Source organism: Balaenoptera borealis (genome assembly GCF_965194805.1).
Source record: "Balaenoptera borealis genome assembly, chromosome: 9".
NCBI lineage: Eukaryota > Metazoa > Chordata > Mammalia > Artiodactyla > Balaenopteridae > Balaenoptera > Balaenoptera borealis.
This window is the reverse complement of record NC_138873.1, coordinates 64,733,992-64,759,863: the sequence shown is the minus strand read 5'-3', so window position 1 is coordinate 64,759,863 and position 25,872 is coordinate 64,733,992. Positions and strand designations below refer to the sequence as shown.

The following is a 25,872-nucleotide window of genomic DNA, read 5'->3' as shown; positions in this document are numbered from 1 at the left end:
AAGGAAAATAGTAATTACCCTTGACAATAGAATACTAAACCACACCCTTAAGATGGAATGTAGTAATTTCATATTGCACATTTAGTAACACTACCTCCTACGTTTACTAGGGTCATTCCTCCCTAGCTGCTCTTTGCCAAACATGCTGGACACTTTGAATTTCCTCTCTTCCCTTCTTTTTCTTTCTGCTAGGAAGAAAGCAAGCTTAAGGGCAGAAGCCCTTGAGGACTTTATTCTCTACTGTGTAAGTTGCATGTTCGCCTGGGTAGCTATAAAACACTCTTACAGAAAACCCATAACCTTCTGGCTTTGGAATTTATTATACGGATTTTAAAGATGATTTACTCTCTTAATTATATTTTTAAATAAGCTAACGTGAAAATGAATTGACATTTCTCCATGCGTGATACTTGGAGGCATGTCCTAGGAATGTATGGTATAAACAGCAATAGGAACTAGCCTAGAAACAAAGGTGTTCAAAAAGGAAAGGTGCTAACTTGGGGGGCATGTTTATATAAGACCCAGTTTTGTGCTGGTTTTGATACTTTTTATGTATGAATTATGGACCATAGTGGATTCCCTGACACATTTTTCAGGATATTCTGTTTTAACACTAGCAAAGTGATTAATCCAACTATGAACTTTCTTTAATAAGGTCTTGTCATATGAAGGTTTAATTTTAAGCAGCATTTGTAGTCTGTCACAGAGTTATACAGAATGACAAGTCTAAATATTGACTGCTTGGGCAGAACCAACTTTGGAAGAATAAAACAGAGCTAAATTATGTCCTTCCTTCACATCACCTCCCACCCAATCCCTTCAGCTGTTATAAAAGCAGAAATCCTTGACCCTGTCTAGCACCTCAATATGTGAAGCTGGCTCCTGCTACCATCACAGCTGGCTTAAGAACCCCTTGGAGAGTCATTAGCTACAGAAAGAGATGAAATAGTTTATCTAATGAGGTTACAATATGAGTTGGAACTCTTCATCCTCCTTCAGGTCAGCCATCCAATAACCACAGCTCTTGTTCTCACCTCTATACCTTCTTCATAATCATGTTCTGTATCTGGAATGCTCTACCATTTCCTTTTGATCAAAATATTACACTGCATGAAGAGCTAATCCAATTATGGCACTACTCTTCTCAGAAGAAAAATGTTGTTCTTATAAGACATACTGTTTTCCTATGTGTTAATATCTCTCTCTCGCTAATTCATGGATTTCTTAAATGAAATTATATATATATATATATATATAATATAAATGTGAAAACACTAACATAGTGCTTGGTATATAATATGGCTCTCAAAAATGTTAGTTTCTTTCTCTTGCTTTTATTTTGCCTACAAATTCTAGCACAAATTCTAGTTTTCACTGCATGGCAGAATAAATTGGCCTGCATGTCTCTGTAGCTTGCCACTATGCTACCATCTGCTTGGTGAGAAAGTGAAAGATACATGTAGCGATAGAAAGAAACTACTTGGAATCAGGCATTTTGAAGGCAATGAGTTCACTGGTTCACAGTACCTAAGTGCAGGTTTGTGGACTAGTGCTATTCCTTATGCAGTTTTCACTAGAAATGAGAAAAAGACAGATAATACTAAAAATCAGTGCATTTTAAATAAAGACAAATGTATTTAATTTAAAAGATGCCATTAATCATGCAATTTTATGTTTTGCTCACACAGTTTTTAGACACAATTGTTTTTAAGAAATAGTGGAGATAAAACTATACAGTCATTTTTTTTTTGTCTTTTTGCTTTGTAGTCTATGTCATTATCTTTATGGTGATGATATCATAATGCGATTAGTTGTTAAAGCTTCCTGAAGTCTTCCTTGTCTGTCAGCCTTTCATTTTTAATTTTAAAGTTTCCTGAAATTCTAGAATCAGGAAAATATTATTTGCGGCTGACAGAAAAAAATGCTGGTCTTTTCTGACCAGTATAACTAATTTTTCTGGTGTTTCTACTTAATCTTTGCAGTCATTTAAATTTAGATTTCAATTCTTAACACATAAATAACTCGTAACACATTTAACACATAAAATGTGTTTAATAGTTCACCTTCTTACTAATGTCACAATTCAATTCAATTTAACAAATATTTACTAAGGGTTTACTATGTTCACACAACTCTTCTGTTAGGGAAATAAAATCAAAGAAAATAAAGATCTCTACCCTGCAGCTTTAACTAAAAAAATTATGTAGTGTGGAAGGTGAAAAGTGCTCTGACATAGAGACACAGTAGAGCAGGGTCAGAGTGTCAGGGTACTGAGAATTTAAAAGTTGTCACATTAAGGAGGTTGTCAGGATAGACCGCATTGAGAAGGTAGGCTCTGAACAAGGATTTGTAGAAGATGAGTTAGCCAAACTGATATCCAGGTGAAGGCAATACTAAGATAGTGAGAATACCAAGAACAAAGGCCCAAAGGTGGGAGCATTTCTGGTGTGTTTTAGGAACAGCAAAGAGACTGATATGGCTGGAGTAAGTGAGTGAGGGGGGTAATGGTAGGAGACGAGACCAGAAAGGTTAAGGAGGTGGGGTAGGAAGCAGAGCACAGAAAGCCTGGTGTACTTTTACTCGTGCTCTCAGTGAGACAGGGTGTTATAACAGCCTTCCGGGCAGAGGAATAAAATCGTACATGCTTTAAGAAGACTCTAGTTGCTGTGTTGAGAACTGACAATAAGGGGCCCAAGGTAGAACAAGAGAGCTGTTAGGAAGTTTTGCAGTCATCCAGGTAAAAAATGTTGGTGGCCTGAAACAGCCAAATAGCCATGGAAGTGAACAAAGTGGTCAGATTCTACATAGATATTTTGTAAATATATAAATATGTTGAGGATAAAGTCAACAGGATTTGCTGAGAGACTGCCTATATTATCAATCAAGTATTATAATAATCTTTATTTAGTAACCAATAACTGATCATTTTAAATTCACATAGAAAATAATATCTATAAGGCAATGAAATCATTCATTTTATACATTTTTTCAATTTATGTGGTAAGCTGAAAAATAAATTTTCCATGCTGAGGATCCCTCTTACTGGTACATATTTACTAGATATTTGAATGATGGACTGTGTGTTAAACTGGGTAATATGTTACAATAAGTATGTTAGATAATTAAAGATGTGACCTAGTGGTAAAATCCGTGGCATGTCTTGTGTGCTAGTATTAATGGGTTACTCATTTAAGGAAGAGAAATCACTGATCCATTTCATTGATTAATTAACCTCCTTGTGAAACTGTAGAAATTTTATATGATATTATATTTTCATGCCTGGTTTTATTTTACTCAGAAGTGCTTTAATAAATGTTGTATTTTAATACTAAGAAGATTCAACATGTTGGAATATTCTGCAGATTTAACAAAAGCTTAGCAAAGCATTTTGATACATAAGGAAAATTCAAATAAAGATTCGTATATTAGTTCTTTCATTTCAAAAGAGAATTCTTTAAAATTAACATTATATTGCCATGATAGGTAAAGTGATTAGAGACTGAATATTCTTCGCCATTTTAAAAGAATACAATCATTAGCACAAAATGATTTGTAGCGCAATTTTACTTCACTTGGGAGAAAAACAATTCCCTTTCATATTTAGTAAACATATTTAAGAATGTAGCTAGAAAAACCAGGTTCTGTAGAAGTATAATGCTTACTCTTCTCTTCCATGGTTTTAAAAAGATGCTATTAGACACAGGTCAGATGTGCATTACAACTGAGGGAAGTACATACATTTTACAATAAAACATGTGTTGCATTTTTGATAATAAATGAAATTTCATAAGGACTAGTCAGAAAATATAATTTGGAAAATTATATTTCAAGCTTACACAGCTTTATTAGTATTTAATGCTTTAGAGACAAGATGGCCCAACACAATTAGCCAAGTTCTGAGGCAGCATTAAAATCCTGAAATATGGGAATGTAGGGAGCTTACCAAGTCAGAAGTTTTCCAGAATAATTTTGATTAGTTAAAATATAATTTCACTCATAACATGTCTCATGTTTACAAAAGAATTTGTATATTTTTATGTATTTTGTTCTCATCTAATAACTGATAAATAAAATAGCAGTAACTTTTACTTATTTACCGTAAGTGCTTTGAGGAAGGCTTACAAAAACACAACCCACGCCCTGAAGAAGATATATGAATTTCTATTTTTATGTCTCTTTTAAATCGGTATATATCAAACTGCTATATAAACATCTGGCATATGTATTTAAATTAAGGATCACCTGCATACATATAAACATGCACATAACTGGGCTCCAACCCAGTTACCTACAGAATCAGAACTTCCTGAGTTTAGGTACCAGTGTCTGCATTTGTAACAAGTACCTGACATGAAGTTTGGGAACATAAAATTTTGAGAATCGAAGAATGGGTAACATCAATATACTATTTGTTGATTACATATATATATCTCATAGTGGCATAGATATATATATATATATGATATGGTCTATAAAGAGTCATAGAAAAAGGGAGGTTTGAGAAGTTCTTTAAGGATGGATAGAATTTGAATGTGTAGAGGTGGAAGGTAGGTGTTTCTGGTGAGATGGCTAGATTATTAGGGAATAGTTAGAAAACAGTTACTAGATGACTTAGGCGGTAAAAGTGGCCGGGGCGGGCTTCCCTGGTGGCGCAGTGGTTGAGAATCTGCTTGCCAATGCAGGGGACACGGGTTCGAGCCCTGGTCTGGGAAGATCCCACGTGCCGCAGAGCAACTGGGTCCGTGAGCCACAACTACTGAGCCTGCGCGTCTGGAGCCTGTGCTTTGCAACAAGAGAGGCCGCGATAGTGAGAGGCCCGCGCACCGCGATGAAGAGTGGCCCCCGCTCGCCACAACTAGAGAAAGCCCTCGCACAGAAACGAAGACCCAACACAGCCATAAATAAATAAATTTAAAAAAAAAAAAATAAAGGAATTCCTTTAAAAAAAAAAAAAAAAGTGGCCGGGGCTAGACTGTGGATAACAGGATGCCATACTTGCTGTGGTGTCCCACCCAGACTCCCTAGCTCCTCCTCTTTAGTAATAACTGTGTTGATACTGGCTGAGTCGCCCTCTGAAAACTTTTCTAGGCTAATAAGAGCCACATGGCCCAAGTCCATAGTCCCAAGCGGGTGCATATCCAATGACTACTTAACGGTAAAAGGGAGGACAGACAGCATAAAGGCCTGGCTCCTTGCCCCAATCAGGGTAACTCTGTAATACCCGCCCAGTGCCAGAGTGCTCTGTGGGATTGGCTGAGGCCGCTGTTGCAGTCGCATCTTAGCTCAGGGAGTCTCTCTGCTCAGTCCTGCTACTTCTGCACCCTAGAGGTGTTGATCTCAAAAGCAGTCCCCAAGAAACTTCCTGTGTGCACATCTCTGTCTCAGACTCTGTTTACTCCTAGAATTCAACCTGCCTCTCCTGCTGAGCTCACAAATTAATGCACTTCTTCTTTCCTTCCTATTTTTCTGTTTTGTTGACCCAGTGTGGGTATTGTTTGTTTTAAAATTGAATTATTCCACAAGAACTGTAAAATCTTGAGATTTCACTGACAAAATCTAAGTTTCTGGCTTGCCTTCTGGAATTGCCAGACCTGGCCTCCCTGGGAATGTCTGCATCTTCAGTGAGAGGTGGGAGGCACTGCCACCTGAAAGGAGTCATCCCCTCTCCAGGTCACCAAGGGCCACGTGGCTCCATGGGGACCTCAACATTAATTGCCTCAACATTGATAGGTTAATTGCTTAGGAATTTGTTTAAAGGAATTGGTCAGTTACTCAGGTGAATATCTAAACTATGCCCTTTAAGACTTAATTTTGGATCTTGAAAGGACTAGAAAATTAGGACAGGGCATTAAGGCATAGTGATAAAGAGCGTGAACTGGGGTTTGATTCCTGCCTCTGTACAACTTCGGGTTATCAAACTTTCTACACCTGTATTTTGTCATCTGTAAAATGGAGAAATTAACATTGCCTTATAGGGTACTATGAGGATTCACTGAAATGATGTATGCACAGAACCTAACACAGGACTCAGTATAAAGTAAATTAAGCAATCAGGTTTTTACACCACACAGATGCACACACTCACACATTTTATTTATATATATAATAGATACATACATATATACACACATATATATACATGCATAATTTATACTCTAACTTATATATTATATACATATATATATAATTTATACTATAGGAAAGTGATTTAAACAAGTACAGTTTAAGACGAATATTTGAAGAGAGGAAATATACTATTCATTACCATTCTTTTTAAAATTTAGGAAGATATACTGCAATAAAGAACTATATGGAAATAAAAAGCAAATATCTTTTATTGTCTACTCAGAGCAATTCTTTTTTTTTTTGGTCTTGTTTTATGAAATATGAAGCTCCCTGGAGAGGCCAAAGGATTTTTTATTTCACAGAGGTGTGCTTTCTGACAAGTACACTAGAGTTTTGCAGATACACATGCTTCCTTAAACAATTTCTAAATCTGAACTAACTAAATCATGGTAGGAAACATGCTTTTCCCTGCCCAAGTGTTTGGTAAGGAGATATTTTAAAGTAGTATAGTTAGCTCTTGATATATCAGTGGCAGAATCAGGGAGGCATATTAGTGACTATCTTATTCTGATTTTATACTTATAAAACAGGGATCCCAAATTCATGAGTTCATTAAATCAAATTAGGATCAAAAATTCTCTTTGGAGTCAGTGATTCATTTAAATCTCTACGGTAAACCTTCCAAAAGTCACCTGCAGATTCTCGTACTCACTGTGGTAAGCGGTTCCGAGTATATTCAGGGGACATTCCATTCCCCACTCTGTGTGTGTGCACGCTTGTGCGTGTGTGCACGCTTGTGTGTGTGTTAACGGTTCTATGAATAAATATATTAATTGATGCTATGGAGGTCTCATATAAAACATCAATCAAATTGGTCATTTTCAGTGAACTTAAAGTTTGAATTTCTATTTTACTAAAACAGTATCAAAAGGGGAACCAAACAAAAAACACGACGTAAAATTTTTTATTAACTACAATTATGACTTTTGTTCATTGCTCTCAATGCAAACAATTTCAAATGTGCAATATAGGACTTCTTGATGTACATGTACATTTTGACAAAATAATTTATTTCTAATAATTCATCTTTTTGGGAAAGAAATGAATAAGTTGACTATATTAAGCAACCAAATATACATGTTATAAAACTCAGGAGTAAACATACTAAGCTGGCCTTTTATCCACTTCAGTGTGGGCTTATTAAATACTGGCATCCCACAGGGTAAAATGTTTTCAAATATATTTGGGGCTCCTGTCATTCTTCCCCAAATGCTTTCCATCTTTCTTGCACTATTCTACTCATTATCCTCTGCCACTTCTTACAGTTTAGCTCATGAAACCAAAATGATGACTTTAAGTATATAGAATATAAAGTTCTGGGAAATATGTATGATTTTGTATGCTTACAGATACATACTGTTCATTAGGTACCAAATTTCAACGCACGAAGTAGCATGTGTTTCCTGGCCTACTGTAATCATGATTTTGGAAAGGCAGCTGTTTGACAATTTTATTTCTATTTTCTCAGGTTTTATTTTTGAAGTGGAAAATTCCCTCTGGATTACAATATCTTCCTACAAGGTTAGAAAATCAAAACTGAGGGAATGCTACCCCTAACTGATCATACTGGTTTTCATACAGGGCTGCTCTTAGCATTTTTCGGTTTGATATCATTTTTGGATGTAGCTAAATGCCAGATACCCTGACAAACATATACTCTACCAGCTGGATCTCCATCTGCTCGACTAAACATTTTCACACCAAATCTGTATAAAAAGCTATGTTTTCAAAGAGAGTTATCTATCACTGAAATATTAACATCTTAACTCCAGGAGTCCTTCCACTTATACATTTCACATGCCTTTAATCACAAATACAAAACTACCTCCAAGTATTATCAGTGGTCTGCTCTTCGTTGCCAAAAGTTATCTTAAACCATCCATGAAGGGGGAGATGGACTTTCTGAGCACAGGAAATATTTTTGAGAGTTTTCACAGGAGTATTGCTACTATCTTTTGATCTGTTTGCTTAGAAAAAAGCCACAACATAAATGTTAATGGAGAGTACCAATATGATTTTTTTCCAAATCTGCATTAAGTTTGTCCTGGGATAACTTTCTTTACCTACGTATGAATTTGTTAACTAACAAGAAATATTCTTATGATTGAATCCTTATAATATTTATGAGAATGTTTTTTCTTGGGCCTCAGTTATGTAGAGTGGTCAATTAAATCTCAAGTAACTTTTTAAAGTTTCTACCTGAAAATGAGATTAACTTCAGGTGGTGCTAAAGAATATTCCATAAACCTCAGTGGCTAGAAGGTTTTTCAGTTTGGGGAAGAAATATCTATAAACCATTATTAGATTTTGGGAGACCCAAGAGCAAATGAAAGGTATGAAGTACAAAAATATAACAGGATTGTCACTGAGGCAAGAATGGGGTCAGAGAATTCATACAACATATTAGTGAATAAAAGGAAAAGTCTGGAAACAGAAAACTGCGTATTCTCTGAACCGTGCACATTACTTCTAGATAACATTGATGGCCGTGCTTTAGAAATATGTCTGCAAGTATGCTGTGGCAAATAGGAGGGCCCACTCTTTGACTCTGAGAAACATGGCCAAGAAAAGAAAACACCGAACCATATTAACTACACTTATTGTGGTAATCATTTCTCAGTATATGTAAGTCAAATCATTATGCTGTACGCCTTAAACTTATGTAAACTCACTATCTTATTTTTTACGTAATTAATAATAATCCTGAAAAAAGCATTCTTTCCCATAAATACACCTTTTCTAGGACTGGGGTTTATGTAGGCTAAAAAAATGGGAATGGGTGGGAGGACAGTGAGATGGAAAGGGAGGGAGCACATAAAGAGGGAGATTTTCCTCAGTTAAGTATCTTTCTGAGAAAAACACCTGTTAGCCTCCATCTCTGCACCTCCCCAAGTGAAAAGAAAGTGCAGGAAAGAAAAAAAGATCCAAATCACAATGCATATAAATACCTATGGTGTAGACCAAAAGGTTTTTTAAGGAAAGGAAAAAAAAATTAGAATTGCCAAAAGCAATATATAAACAAAGGGAAATACTTGTATAAAATACAGTTCAATTCTAATCCTAAATTCAAAGCAGAGGACCAATGGAATTTAGAAAGAATTAGTCCTGCCTGGTTTTTATTTAATAGAAATGTCAACATTATCTTACTTCTTCGATCTCCTTTTAATCATCAAAACTCTAAGTAAAAAACTCTCCACCGTATTCTTCTAAAAGAGATAGTATGCCACTTCATCAAAGCAACTGCCAGGCCCATTCAGCTGCACGATAACATGGGCCAAACCAGTGATGTGTGACTGACTCACAAGATCCAAGCATCTGTTAGGATCTATTGTCTAAAATTTTCCATAACTTCAAGCTTGGGTTAAATTGGTAAAAGTGAAGATACAACATCCTACTATATACTACTGCTTCCTACCCTTCACACCTATTCCTGCTCCTGCCAAATACATGTACTAGGGCACCCAGGAGAAAAATAAAAGATAAAATAAGTAAAAGGAATTTTAAAAATATTCCAACAAAATGAACTACCACCTTTTTAATATTGAAAACAGGTATACAGTGAACCAATTCTGCTTGCAGTAGAAAAATTGTTTTGAACATACTGGTGTACTTTTAATATTTTATATATACTAGACACACTTTGAAGACTCTGAATATATTTAATTGGCTGGAAAAAGGACTTTGAATCATAGAAATACCAATGAAGAAAACTTGCTTAATTCAAGCATTTGCCAAGAAGAATGGTTATCATCAAACACATGAGATTAAATAATTATCTGTTTTCTTTGCTGGCTCAAGATAGATGTAATGCGGATGCCTACGCTTACTGAAAAAAATGACATAACATCCTGTCTTTGCCATCACTGAGATCCATCAAAGATTCAAGAACAATAATTCTAGACTTACAAACTGCCTGATATCTTCACCAAACAGCCATACGCAGATAATCCTATTAATAGGCTAGAGCTTATTAATGAAAATCTCATAAGAACACTCAAGAATAATGTTACGTGGAAAGTAGAAGCAAAAAGGAAAAGAGATTGATACCTATCTCCCCCAATAATCTAGGTTCCATGGGACACTATGCCCATTTTACCACAGAATTCCCAGCCCTCAGCAAACTACCTGACATACGTAAGTTCTCACTAAATATTTGTTTCACAAACGAGTAAAAACACAACCCAAATCAGAATACAACATTGACAAAACATTAAGTCATTTAAACATGTATAAGAAGTGATTTTAAATGAATTTAATATGAGTATTAAACGTTTAATGAATAGTACAGCTAGGACTTCCTTAGAAGAAAGGCTGACTAGCATGTGATCTAAATCCACCATATGTGATGATTTTCAGTAATTCACTGGAAATTATAAGCAGAAACAAGCAAAAAAAAAAGCAATTTTTAAAACAGAAATATTTTGTTCCTTGAATTTTTAAGGTGAGATTACACTTTCTCTTCCCTTTTCACTTTTAGTGAGTGAGTTTCCTGCTAATGCAGAATACCCACAGAGCTGGAATCTCAACAAGGCATATTACAGTTTTGGACTAAAATTCTTCAGATAATCTACTCCACGAACATAGGGATCTTGCCTTCCTTGCACACTACTTGGTCTCCAGTGGCCAGCAGAGTGTTTGACATATCATAGGCACTTAATATTTAATGAATAAATGAATGAATGGGCTGAAACCACAAAGAGACAAATTATAACCAAATATAAGAAAAACATTTTCTTAGATATAAAGCTTCATAGTTTTTTGGAGATTACTATTGTATCGTCCTCTGTTTTCTCCAAGTGAGCCAAACCCATTCTTTCGACTGGTATTCATATGGCAGGATTGTGAGTTGCATCATAACTGGACACAATACTCCCAGTTGGAGGTAACAAGTGTGGAGCAGAGCTGAATGTCAGACATCCTCAGACGATAGATGAGTGCAATCAAAGACATATGAGATGTTCCAATGGCCAGCAGACTCATGCGGAGTTCACTGCATCCAAAGTCCAGTTCTCACTGCTCACCTTGCAGGGCTATTAACATTCGACCCAGATCACTGCCTTCTCCTTGAAACACTTTCTTTGTTTTCAGAGCATTAAACTCTGAATTTGCCTCCTATCTCACTGGCCATTCATTCTCTGTCATTTTTTTCTGACTGTTCCTCATCACCCATTGCCCTGGCACTTCGACCTGAACCCTCTTTGTGATTTTAGCTATACTCACTCCATGTATGATCACATTTAGTTTCATTACTTTAAATTCCATATTTTGCTGATAATTCCAGATTTATATCACTAACGCAGACCTCACACATGAATTCCAGATTTGTATATCCAACTATAGGCATCTTAAACTTAGCATATCCGAAACTGAGTTCCTAATTTTCTCCTTCATACCTGTCCCTCTCATAATCTCCTGCATCTGAGTTACTAGCAATTTCATCTTTTCAGTTGCTCAGGTTAAAATGCTCGGAATTACCCTTGATCTTCCTCTTTCTCTCACAGCCCTCATTCCAACAGTCAACTCATCTTGTGGACTCCATATTCAAAATGTATCCAGACTCTGACCACCACTCCTTACCATTCCATTGCCAGTAGCCGAACACAGTGTAACTTCATCTCCCTTCTAGACTATTGCAATAACCTCCGGAACTAATTTCCCACTTCCACCATTGAACCCTTCTTATCCATTTTTAACACAGCAGCCAAATTATATTGTTAAAATGGAAGTAGACTGATGTCACTCCTCTGTTGGAACTTTCCATCTCCATCTAAAGCCAGTGGTTACAATGACCTACAAGGACCAACACAATATCCTCCAATCCCATTAAATCTCTGGCATCCACTCTACTCTCTTCTATCTCCCCACACCAGCTACCCCCTCCTCCCAGCCCAACATGCCCACCATGCTCTTTCCTCAGGACCTCACACAGAGGGTTCTCTCTGACTGGAACATTCTTCCTACCCTTGGTTTTGCTTTCATATCTTACTCAGGCTTGTATTCAAATGTCATCTTCTCAAGAAACATTCTCTGACAACGTTTTAAAAACTGCAACCCCTCTGACACTCTGTTCATGCCTTTCTTACACTATTTGGACAACATCATCTAGTTTTTAAATATGTCACACATTTAATAGACTTTTCTCTTTTCCACCCTGCATCTCACTCCTACTAGCAGTTTCTTAAGAGCGGATTTTTTTTGTCTAGTTCTTTCTCCCAGGACCTAGAAATATGTATAAAATTTATGATACATTGAATAAAGATTTTTGCACAATAAAAGAATGAATAAAAGGGTTTTTTTTGGCCATGCCGCAAGGCTTGTAGGATCTTAGTTCCTTGACCAGGGATCGAACCCGGGCCCTGGCAGTGAAAGCGCAGAGTCCTAAATACTAGACCGCCAGGGAATTCCATGAATGAAAGTTTTAAGGGAAAGCATGGCACCAGTGAATTATCAACAATCAGCCAGCTGGGAAGAGGTCTGGTATGATGGAATCTTCACCTTCCTAGAAGTGCACCATACATCACACTTTATTGATTTTTTTCCTAACTCAAAATAGAGGTAAGCTGGTCTTACCCAACTTTATTATTTTTGGATACCAAGATTTCTCCTAGGACATTGGTTCCTGAGTTATAGCAACTGAAAAGGATTATAGGGTCACTATTCACTCTGGGTAATAATACATTCTCATTAGAGAACGCCCATGAAAGCTCTACATAATCAATGTGCCCCTCAAAGCACAAAACTTAAATAATAGGAGAAAGAGTCACTGGGGCATATAGGGGGGAAAGGTGGCGTGGTCTCCTAAAGCAAACTACATACACACCATGAACAAAATAATACTCTGATTTAACAATAAAGTAAACAAAATAGGCAAAGTTCTAAGTTCTTAAAGATAACAAAATTAAGACAGGAAAAGAAGAAAGGAAATATTTTGTAGACAAAGAACACCAAAACTGAATTATAAAATCCATGTTCGAAACCACCTTTCATGATCAAAATCAGCTTGTAATGATGACACCATAATGGTGAAAGTCTCATCATTTAAATACATGCAGATAACGAACTCCTCATGAAACTGAGATTAATGAAGTTATTTTGTTTTTTAAATTACCATTAACTTTCAACTTTTGTCTCCTTTAGAAATTTCATATTTTAGTGTCAGACTGAACAAATATCATCTTTCTCCAGATCTGTATTGTAATGATATAAGTAATATATGCGTAAGATAAATAACTACAGAGCTTATCCCTCAAGTTCTAAAGGAGACATTGGCCACTAAACAATTACCATCTACCTTCTAAGCAGAAATAACTGAAATTTTTAATAGCCAATTATCAGCAGTTTTTATTTCAGACAAAAAGTTTGAAAGGTTTTATCAATTAACGTCCAAGCCAGACCATAAGCAATATTAACACAAATATGAAATTAAATTGCCATTTTTAGACACACTAACGCAGCAACAGCATTTGGTCCAAGAGCTCTTCCAAGAATTTTACTCCACACCTGATAAAGAATGTGAGTGCTATACCATGAACTATGAATCCTGATATATTTGATTTTTCAAGTACTTTTCCAATATAGTTGTTCTCTGTAGAATTTGAAAATAAGGGGACATTTCCCAAAGTATACATTCCATACCTTAGAAAGCATGACTGAGGTTAAATAAATTTAGGACTTCTTGGGTTTTCTCAAATATTTTTGTCATTTTCTCAAGAACTTTTGATAATATTATATATAAAATAATCTTGCTTTATATATTGTTTACTTCATACAATAGTAATGTGGCAGAACTAGAAAGTAAAACTATGTCTCTCTTGCTTGAGGGCTCCATCTTTTTTCTACTATGCTCAACAGCTGAAGTGAAATCAAAAACAAAGACCTAGTCTTGGAGTAGAAGATACTGAGCAATGATACTGTTGAATTAAATCATTAGCAATGTAAACTCTCACCCAAAGTATAACCAGATCCATCATTTTACACCGGTCAAAATAAAAACTACATTTTTGGTGGAGTGGAGAAAAATGTCACAATCAGTGGGATAAGGGGAGGAGATGGCTAAGGGAAGCTTGGAATAGTCCTTGTATACAATGGTAAACACAGTAATTAAATTTTTCCAAATAATGCATAAAGTGGTAATCATGGATAAACTGTTTATCCAAGGCAATCAACAGCATTTTCTTCAAAGCACCCCCCCCAAAATATTATTCCCTCTCTTCCTTGTTAGCTTGGGCATTAGGTGTCAAGCATTTATTGACTTATCCTGGAACTGATCTTAGGACTTTTCTTTATGGAAAACACACACACTTAACTACAATATTGAGGATTTCTTAAATGGCTTTACAGTAGAAGATTTGTCTGATCATATTCACATTTAAGAGTGATCAAACATTTCAATAAACCATGGCTATTTGAAGAAAAGTTTGCAATGCTGAAATATAAATTAGCAACATGGTAATGCAGTAAAACTATAAGATTTTAGGTATAACTTTTGGCAAAGAATGTATAAATCAGAATACTATAAATAAGGAATATCACTGTACTTTAGGAGAAGCAGTAAACAGAGATGGCCTAAAAACAGTTTTTCCTCCAGTTTCATTTCTCATATAGTCACACCACTATAATAAAACCATGTTTTCTAAGGTTTCCATTAATATCCTTCTAACTAAATCCAAATGTCTTTCTCAGTTTTCTCCACCCATAAACCCTTTCCAAATTCTGCAACTCTTGAATACATACCTTACTGAAATATGAATTACATCTTCATCCAAAAAAAATATATAAAGAGCATTCTCTGGAGCTCCCTCAAATCAAACACAGACATAGGTCTCTTTTTTTTCTTTTAGAACTTACTTCAAAAAAGAGATTCCTTCTAGAATGCACACTAGATTTGTTTATGTACGCACATAAACTTTTTCAAAGAAACGATCACGAGAGTTAAAGAAATAATTTATATAACTGAGGACAAATAATTTTTTAATTTGAAATATACAAACAATTGAGGCAACAGTGCTTTTTCACCCAATAAATTTCTCAGTGTTATTTGTGTATACGTGACAAATATCAACAACTCTTTATACATTGTTTAGTTTATCAATTATTTCTTCAGTGGTATGTATTTTTCACTTTTCAGCTGCTAGTGTAAACCACTATGTCTTTCTGTCTGTCCCAAAGTATCCACAAGCCACTACTGAATGCAAAGGAGTTCATTATATCAACTCTGCCTTAAGGGGAACACAGATAACTCTAAGTCACATTTACTCACATAGTTCAATTCAATAGAAATAATGTATTAAAATCTGATTAATTAGCGGTATCTATTTTAATATATAAATAAAATAGAACAATATATTTTATTAGTGAAATAGTGAGGGAAATTAAGAGGTACAAACTTCCAGTTACAAAATAAATGAGTCACAGGAATGAAATGTACAGTGTGGGGAAAACAGTTAATAATAATGTGGTATCTTTGTATGGTGATGAAGGTTGTCCAATGGTACAAACTTCTGGTTACAAGGTAAATAAGTACTAGGGATGTAATGTACAACATGATAAATATAATTAACACGGCTGTATGTTATATATGACAGTTGTAAAGAGAGGAAATCTTAAGAGCTCTTCACAGGGAAAAACTGTTTTCTTTTTCTTTTGAATATATATGAGGTGATGAATGTTCACTAAACTGACTGTGGCAATCATTTCATGACGTATGTAAGTCAAATCATTAAGCTGCTTACACCTTAAACTTATACAGTGCTGTATGTCAAGTATATCTCAATAAAACTGGAAGAAAGTAAATCTACTTTCTCAAGAAGTATGTATTTTGCACGTACTATGCACCTTACATTTTTAGGTGCGTGACCACAGAAAACATGTGGAATAAGAGCACCTGTTTAAGAATATTCTCACAGAACTGTATTCACGGAATGTTTACAGGGAAGCTCCATGGACCTGGGGGGAGCTGAGGAGTGGAACTGAATCAAGCAAAAAATAAAAATAAACGAATAAAAAGTCTTTTTGGAAGATTAATAAATGAATAACAATGTTCATAAAATATACACAACAACAGATATTTTAACTCTTCTTACTTTCATTGGCAAGTTTCACTTCTGCTAACTGGCTCTGACTATGAAGAGAACATGCTATAAACAACGAACGGTTATTTATAGAGTGTGAGCTTTGTACATTTGTAATCTTTAATCTGATATGAACTTTTATAAACACTGCAAATTCCAGTTCTTTCTTTGCTAAGTGGCTTATATTTTTATTATATGCAGTGTTTACACAGGAACTCAATTATAACTTTAATGAAGTTAAATTTTTGTGCTACGTTGTAATATTCTTGTTCATGGCAAAAGTAAGCAAGTTCATATAAACATTAATATTGGTTATGTGCACATCCTATTAATATACCTGAAGGCAAAAGCCACAGATGTTTTAGAAAAATGCCTTAAATTTTCAATACATTTAAGTAGACAATATTATTCAGGATGTTTTCGAATTTCAAATTTTCAAAGAAACTGATGTGATGAACAATGTGATCTGGCAAAGATTTAAAGCAATCAAATTGTGTAAAATTTTAATTTAAACATGAAAACTGCTGGTTCAAAATTATCAAAATAATAGAAACTAATTTTATATTTCTACTTACATTAATTTGGTATTTCTAGAGATAATTCTCTAACCTGCATATACAACACCTACAATTTGAAATACTTTCCATTACTAGAGAGCAAATTTAACATAAAATGTTGGGAAAATGTCCAAAGAAGTATGTTAAATGTTACCATGGCTGCTACACTGGGTAGAAATCTACATCCTTGTGGGTTTTCCATGCATTATAACTAGGGTATTCTGAATCAAATCCACAAATATTAAGGTTAAAAGTGTGATGCAAATCCATTTTATCCCCTGAATTCCATGAATACAATTGCATGTTATACTTTTACACTTAATCCAAAAGTGGTATAGATTTGTGATGTGTAGACTGTATTTAGAAATTTTCCAGTTTGCGGATGCATCACATGTTTATTAGGATGGAAATAAAGACAACACAACTACAAAAATCAAGAACAGGAAGAAGTAATATAACCTAGGAGATAAGCGGATGGGCCACAGTCTGACCTCACTGGTCAGCTTACCCAGACACTTATCACCTGGGGCAATTTGCTTAAATTTCCCCAGCATTCTGAATAATGCATTCTCCCCAAACTAGGGAGTCAATAAAATGTTAGTAGGCAGGATTGAATCACTAACTACCTCTCCTGTAACTCCAGTCTTACTTTTCCTGTTTCTTAAAATATAAGGGGGTACTCAAGTAATATTATAAAAATTCTCTCTACTTCTGTTTTTAGTATTAGAATGAAATGAGACTTTTCATCCAATGTAAAGCATAATCATCTACATGTGTGATATATTATCTGTCTAGGATTGTAATATAAGCTTTTTGGCCTGACCAAACCTGGGACATGAATTCTATTTTAAATTTTACCATTTCATTGGTATTTACATTATAATTCCAAAGGATTAGTTAAAGCTCTGGGTGTCATTAGGGACATAAGGAATTACTTAAACAAAAAACAGTGAAATAATTATACTTAAAAAAGCACCTGTGTTTTGTGAAGGAGACCACCAGAAAAGATATAGAGTACTAAGATAAAGAAAGGGGCAAAAGGCAAAAAACCTATTGGACCCATAAGTTAACCCATAATTTAGTGACATTATGATAATCATCCACAGTTTTTGTTTTTTAATTTTAAATCCCATGCTATCTATAGGAAGTAAAATGGAGATCTGGAAAATAGTTATAGTTTCTGAATTCTTATAACAATAATTTCTTACTGAAATATGAATCACTGTAAATTACATCATTTTCCTTTGCATTTGGTGAAAACTTAAACAGAGAGAAAGAAGTTATTTAGCTATTTAATAAAGAACTCCCTTATTCATCTCTTGATAATCTATAGAGTTGGTAGGATAGAGATCCAAACATTTATACAGGATATGAGAGACGTATGATGCAGCTTTCTCTCTAGAAAAGAGGCACAGGTATTATCCTGTTACACAATATAAATTGGATAAGGTCTAATTGTAATTTATACATTTTAAAAAGCACACTTAAAATAGTATCATAAAAGGGAAAAAACTTAAAACGTTTATGTAATGTACTGAGTACCAAAACTTTCAAGCCTTTCAACTACTATAAGGCTTTTTAACATAAGAGAGAAAAATAACATATAACCATTGTGTAACTTCATTTACAACATTGCTCTTGATTCTTAAGATGGCTCAGAGGAATATTCCTTGCACTCTCTTCAATGAGTTTAGCATCAGTAAACCGTGCAAGTGCAAAACATACATAAAGTTTCAGATTCTACTCATATGCTGTTTATTACAAACTGTTTTGATATAGTGAGCCCACCACTTTGAAAGCCTAATGCAGAGTGAAATGTACAGGTGTACAAAGCCTTTTACACCTTCTAAGAACAGGAGAAGCAAACAGTTTTCCCCATGACCAGCTCCAATAGCAGCTACTCCTCAAGCAGCCAAGAGTAATCTCTCTTGCTTTGCATGGCATCCTTCCTCCAATTTAACAATTTTACCGTAAATTTGGATGGTGCTTAGAGTGATATAAATTGGATCTCCTTTATTAAACACTATAGAAAAGGAAGAAAAAAAAAAACCCAAAGAAGCTTATATCAGCTAACTTGTTCCTTTTGTTCGGCACCCTTAGGGATGGGGGTTGGAAGCGGTTAAGAAAAAGGCATGAGTGAAGTTTAAAGGAGTAATTAAAAGTGACTGATGGTGTGGTTTTGCTGTATTTGGCTGAAGGCACATTAACTACAGTGAGAATCTTCACAGAAAAGTACCTTAAACAACAGAAGAGTGTACTGCTGCTTTGTTTTCAACTCCACGAAAACCTCACTTTTCTCCCATGGGAGACTGACCCAGAACACTAGGGGAAGATCCTCAAGGATAAGATTGCTCAATAATGTCAAAGACTACCTGTGATCAAAAGCAAGGTTCCAGTGACCACACACCATTTCTAAAAGGTCAGAATCACAAGATCTTGTAGTAAGTGAATGTATTTACACACTGTTTGAATAAGGCTGTAATAAAAGACTCTATTTTTATTCTTTGGAATACAGATTAGAAATGAGACCTACTTTTCTGTGGGTAGTTCTCTGACCAAGTCTACCCTTAGAAAAAGCAACTTTTACAAATATAAAATCAGTCTAGACATAGTGCTGCTTTTTACTGAAGAGAATTTTGAAGTACCCAAAGGAAAGAAAATCCTGTTTTCAAAAGGTCTCAAACACCTATTTTTAAAAACCACTCATGCAGATTTGTATAAATGCATTCAGTCAATAATTGAGAAATTTCTCTCATAGAAAGCTAGCAGGAAAAGAAAATATTCCAATATTTTTCCATATCAAACAGGACAGTATCAGAGACAAATCTGTTGTTATTCTCACCACTGATCTCATACCTGCAGCTCTCAGGTCAGATGTACCTAAGAAAGAGAAGTAAATATCACAGGATGGAAAAAGCAGCAGCATACTGGAGGCAAAGAAATGAATTCTCAGGGAACAACCTGTTCTTTGTTCACCATTTATATGACTCTTGTGACACTGGAATAGTGGTTTCATATTGTAGCATGTTTTTTTTCTGTACCTAGCTGCTGCTCACCACCAAATCAAACAGGAAGGCAGGAAAGGCAGAAAGGAGAGAGAAAAGGGGTGGGGGGAGGAGGGAGGGAGGAAGGAAAGAAAAGAAAAGAGAAAGAGATGACATGTCAAATAGTATAAAACTCCAGGACAGGAGGCCCAAGAATATTGTCATGTTGCCAAAAATCCCCATCAATAGCCCCTGGGGGTAGAAATGTAAAAGGCAGACAAGGACTTTCTGAGGTAAAGGTCAGTCTGGAACAGCTGTCATATATTATTCCATCCAAAACTAGAATGCATGTGCAAAGTCATGTTCTCCTCCTTCTTTCTTTTTTTACATCTTTTGGCTTCCTAATTCTTGCATTTTTTCCCCCAATCGTTTGAAGTAATCTAAGCAGGGTGTGTGTGTGCAAGAATGTGTATTCAGTGGCTCATGTTTTAGCCAACAGAAAAAAAACCACTGGAAAAGTAGAAACCAATCAAATATACCAAATAAGAGAACAGTTTCCAGGTACTTAGTAAGCTTGTACAGAGTTACAAAATGGAACACTCTGCTTGAGATCCTATGCCATATCTGAACCACTGAAGTTCAACTTTCTCTCTGAACTGTTATTTCAATAAACCATATTTCTCCTACTCCCAGTTTGCCATAAATGGGCTTAAATTACAAATATAGATGTTCCCAGGTATTTAAAATTTCTTCAAAGCTTTCAGTTATATCTGGATATTAAATAATAATCAAAACAAAAATAGGTCATTTTAATTCTGTTATTTAATGGAGATGGATACTAGGATATCTTCTTTTAAAAGCATAACTAAAGATTATTGATCCTTAGAATACTTCCAATTTGTTTCTATAAAATCATTTTCTTCTAGATTTATATTATCGTACCCTCAAAATACAATATAAATTGAGCCTAAAAGTGGAAGATCCCTATATTCTGATGGAGTAGTAAAGAAAATTGTATATAGCTATAATATCTCCATATATCTAGAAAATTAAACTTTATGTTAAATTAAATCCTAAAAAATATTAAATTTTAACATTGATACTGAGCATCATTTTCTAAAAGTAAAATAATATGAAAACTGGCAATAAAAATAGGTTTTTAATTTATTGTGAGATAGGGTCTTAAGAATTCAAAGTTCATTTTATGAAATCGATTATATCTAACACACCTGATACTAATTCCTGGAATTCTCTGAATTATGATGGTTTTGCCCAGAAATAGGTTTTTAGAAATGTCTTTACTTTCGTAGGCCTGGTTATTGAGAAGACTACATATTAGGAGAATGAGGTCAATATTAATTTTTGCTATAATCAGTATTATTTTGCTAATTTTTCCAAGACAGTGCTTTTGCTACAGTCAAATTTATAGCACAGCTGTTCAAATTTCCATTCTAGTATATCAACACCACCAAATGACAACTGCAAAGTGTTTTTATTTTATAAAACTTTTTCATGTATTGCTTTATGTAATACCTACTTAACTAGTAAGATATAGAGACTGCATTAATTGCCCAAGGTCAAAAAACAACTTATATAGCATGGATTCAAACACTCTGATTCCAAATCCAGCATTCTAAGTCAAACTTATCTAATGTGTCTTTTAAGTCTATCTATCTCTCCATGCACTATTATGTAGAAACTGATTTTATTTTGATATATTTATTGGCTCTGTAAACAGCCTAAGCAATAAAAATTTTTGGCAAGTCAATACACTGAAAAAGATCAACATCAAAGAATATATGGAAGAAAAGCAAAATAACTCTGATAGAATGTTTCTAGTTAACAAACCATTCCTAAATTCTAAACTAGATTCTACTGATTTACTATATGATACTATATAAGCAGTCTTTCTCATTTAAGTCTCAATTCCTTTATCTGTGAACATTAATTATATTTGTTATATTCCAATTCAAAATGATGTTACAGGGAACAATAACAATTACTGAAAAATACAAACCGTCATGAATCAGAAATGTCAAAAAGAAGCTAAATGTAGGGACAGATGTTGAAAAGTCATAAGCTCCTTGTTTGGCTATTAACATTTAAGAGGAAATATAACTATTTAAGAGATACTATATATCTAATTATCAGGGGCATATATGTTAATAGTGTATTCATAAAGGAAATAATTCCTTTCAAAATGTCTAATATGAATTCATACATATTCATACAACGTGGTATGTACATATCTGGATGTGCATGTGTGTATATATACAGATGTGTGTGCACACACACTTTACTGAGGAATTCACAATAGTGAACCATTCAGTAGCAAATATCCCTGGCCAAATTAAATTCTGAGTTAAGCTATCTTGTAGCTTGTAAGCAATAATTATGAACATGTCTAGTCAAAATAGATTAAATTGAATTATTGCATCTCCATTCTAGAAATATTATGAATGGTAAAACATTTCTATATATTCTTGCAATTAAACCACTGTGAAAAAAATAGAAGACTCATTTCTAAATGACAAGGGAAACTAATACTTGGATAAAAAAATACTATGTGATTCTTACAAACTTGTGTTAAATGCTTTTGGAATCCATAATTAATATGTATCCCATTAAAATGTGTTGTACTATTTGTCTAAAAAACAAAGGGTCAAAAATTAAAGTTACATATTAAGAGATTTTTAAAAAACTAGTTAGACTTTTTTCTGTGTAGCGTTTGGTTTGATGGCGGAATACTAATAAATTCAATCATAACCTATGGCCTTGTGGAGATACATGGCATGAATTTGTGAGAGGGGTCAGGGTAAGCGGCGGAGATGTACACGATTAACCATGCAAGGGTGATAGTAGAAGGTGGAGAAGTACTCATCCTTTTTTTTCAGTATCACCAGTCCATATTTTCCAAAATATCTTACTGTGTAAACATTATAGCCTATTTAGTCTACAAAAGATTGGACAGCCTTCTCTTCTACTAATCAGGCAATCTAAGGCTTAAAAAATTGACAGATATTAAGATCACTTTCACAGGCCACTGATCTATTTACACTATATTTTAATTTGATTTTCAAGAAGCTCCCAGTGTTTTTTGAAATGTCTTCAGAGTAGAGAAGTAAAAACTATATTCCCTATAAGCATAATTTCCAAATTAGAAAATCACAAAGCACACTGAAATTTTTGCACTAGATTTAAAACAACACTATAACAGAAAGGCAAGTTACATATTTCAGAATTATGGTACGTATGTGTGTAAGCTAACTTGGTAAGATCATTGAACTTTGGCATTAATTGGTATAAGTAATTCCTTAATGAAAATCATCAAAAGATAGGGAAAACATAAAAGGTGAGTTATTTGTTAATTCAGAACAAAGAGAACTTTTGAAAAGTATATGACTAGATACAAAGCAGGATAATTGTGATTCTAATTTTGATCTAACCGTCTTTTAAGTCAAATATTCACCTAAATTCATATAAATCTTAAATCCTGAACTAAAGGAACATGCTTAAGTGTAGGTGGTGAACTGTGGCAAATTTATATCAGCAGATTGATACAGATGTTAGCTACAGTTAACAACTGAGCACAGCTCCCCACATACAAAATTACGCACAGATTGGCTATACCTAAAAGTGAAGGCTTTCATGATTACAGTAATCTATAGGCCTCATTAAAGATGGAAGTGTACTTTTGATGTCAGATATAATTTAATCACAATATCTAAGAAAAAAAAAAAACTTTCTGAGTCACGGTTCCAGGATTTGGAAGGCCCCAGATCTCTTTCAGGGTCTGCCTGGTTAAAATGACCCAAGACCCATTCAAGCACACATAATTCAAGAGGCCTGCCTGCCAGCAATAAAGGCCGAAATTGGATACTTGGTGAGATTAATTACCTAGATAGGGCTTGATAATGCAAGTCAAATGGGAATGTAATTAAAGTGCACCTTCCATGAAAATTATTCATTGCTGATGGATCAGGTGACAGATAAATCAAAAGGCATTTTAAAAAAGACTACAGGTTAACTTGAAGCAGGTCTTTCCTCTTTATAAAACTCTGTAATTGCAGGTGTGGAATTCACTCTTGCAGGCCTATCCTCATCATGATACCATAAGACAAAAAGGTAGATTGTAATGCAACCTTTTAGAAACAGAAGCCAATAGAAAAACTATTAGGATCATAGTTACAAACAAAAGGTCAGCTAGACTGGAACCAGTTGGCTGGCAGCTTTCAGAAGAGAATATCATCCTATGTTCATACTGTAATAGGGATGCAACCATAAAAGAACAAGTGATGAATTAATAAGCTGACTAGTCCCCAGGGCGCAATTCTATAGATGAAAGGCTTGCTGGGGTAATCAAACAGAGTTATAAATTAGATAAACTGAATGGCATAAGACGTATTTTACATCATCATTATTTAAAGTCTTCCTGGATGTGTTGTTAATTCTTTACTGTCAATACATTTATTTACAGTCTAAGAACAATTTAAAAACTGTTTTAAAACAACATCAGGGTAATTTCAGTTACCTAGAGGGATATTACATCTAATTTCTATGTTGAGTTCTTTCAGGTATGTTTATTACACACCTAACAGAAGATAGATGAAGCAAAATGTCCAGTTAAATGATAGTTACTGGAAAATATGGTTTTACATGTTACTCATTTGTTTAACTAATGAACACATCTTGCTTTTACTGACCTGTATAAAGAAAACACGTAAGAGTTTTCTTGTCTACAAAAACAAACAATGCTGAACAAGGAAACCATGTCATCTAGTAGACTGCATATGAAATTCACAAAAACAGCCAATCACTGTCTCAGAAAAAATAAAAAACAGCATAAAAGTTGAAAGATGTTTGGTGTATGAAAATCTTTAAATAATAATGTAAATATTGATTTACTATTAAAAACCCTCAAATGATTATGTAGCTTTCATAGGCAAAGACACAATAAGATTTTAGATATGTAAATTTGATACACAGGGCCTGTTTTTGTTTGAAGTGCTATAGGTGAACATATAAAAATACATCTGTCAGAGAACTGTTTATAGTTCTCCATTCCTAAAGGTTACTGATTAAAATTGAAAACAGGCATGGTAAACATCCAATGCATTTTATCAGGAGACACTGTTCTTTATGTTCCCTGCAGGTTCCAGTTAGTAACTTAATCCCAGCCAAACTATAAAGTAAACTGTTCATGATTTGTCAGATTAGCTGAGGCTTGTCCAGAAAAATGGTCTGAAAAAAGAGTCACCAGGACACTATAATTAAGATCCATTCATCCATTTCATCCCTGGATTGAAGAAAATAATGAAACATCAAAGTAGTCAGACAGCAGTCTAAAGGAGGTCAGTTAGTATCTTTTCAAACATAACACCAGTATTTAATGCAGCAGGTGCACGAGAAGTGACTTACAAATCATAATAACTCCCAAGGTTTGGTGAAATAGCATCATGGCTTTCTGTTTGTTGTTTATGTAATTTTTAAAGATAAAGGAAATGTGACTCAAAATAAAAGGTGAAGGCTTAGTATTATCATACAGAGAAATAGCAAGAATAAAGTTTCCAAACTTTTAGGTAGTTCTCCTACATTTTTATAGATGAACACATGATATGGAACATAATTTAAAATGTCTGAGGAAAGCAAAGAAACTACGGAGAAAAAGAACTAAGAAAACAAAAAGCATAACATAAAATGTAACTATATCTATACCTATATATACTTTATTTTATATGAAGAAAATATATATTAGTATAATAATTAAGAATTAAGCAACATTTTATATTAAGAATGATAAATGCATAGTTTATCTTAACAGAATTAACATCTTTTCTCTTATGACCTCTATTTCTGAGATTATGAGTTCTCAACAATGAAATTTATGTGAGGCTAAATCTGGGTTCTTAGTGATGTCAGGGATGTGTGAAAACAGGATGAGATGTCAAAACAAGGAGAAAACAAGGTTATGATAATGTATTAGAAAAGAACAAAGGCGGTCTTTTTTTCAAACAAAATTCAGACTCATAATCTACCTTAGAGTCTTTACCAGTCTGATAAATGTTGTATGAAATAAGCATAAAAAGTAATTACATTTCAATTCAGCCAACACTGAGCACTTACGCCCCATATGTC

The 25,872-nt window shown here is 34.4% G+C and overlaps 1 protein-coding gene across 8 annotated transcripts in view; it reads right to left on the bottom strand.

The window, feature by feature from the left end:
- The window catches only part of EPHA7 (EPH receptor A7), a 167,274-nt gene that overhangs the window by 69,482 nt on the left and 71,920 nt on the right, over positions 1 to 25,872 (bottom strand). The gene's annotated exons all lie outside the window — the stretch shown is intronic.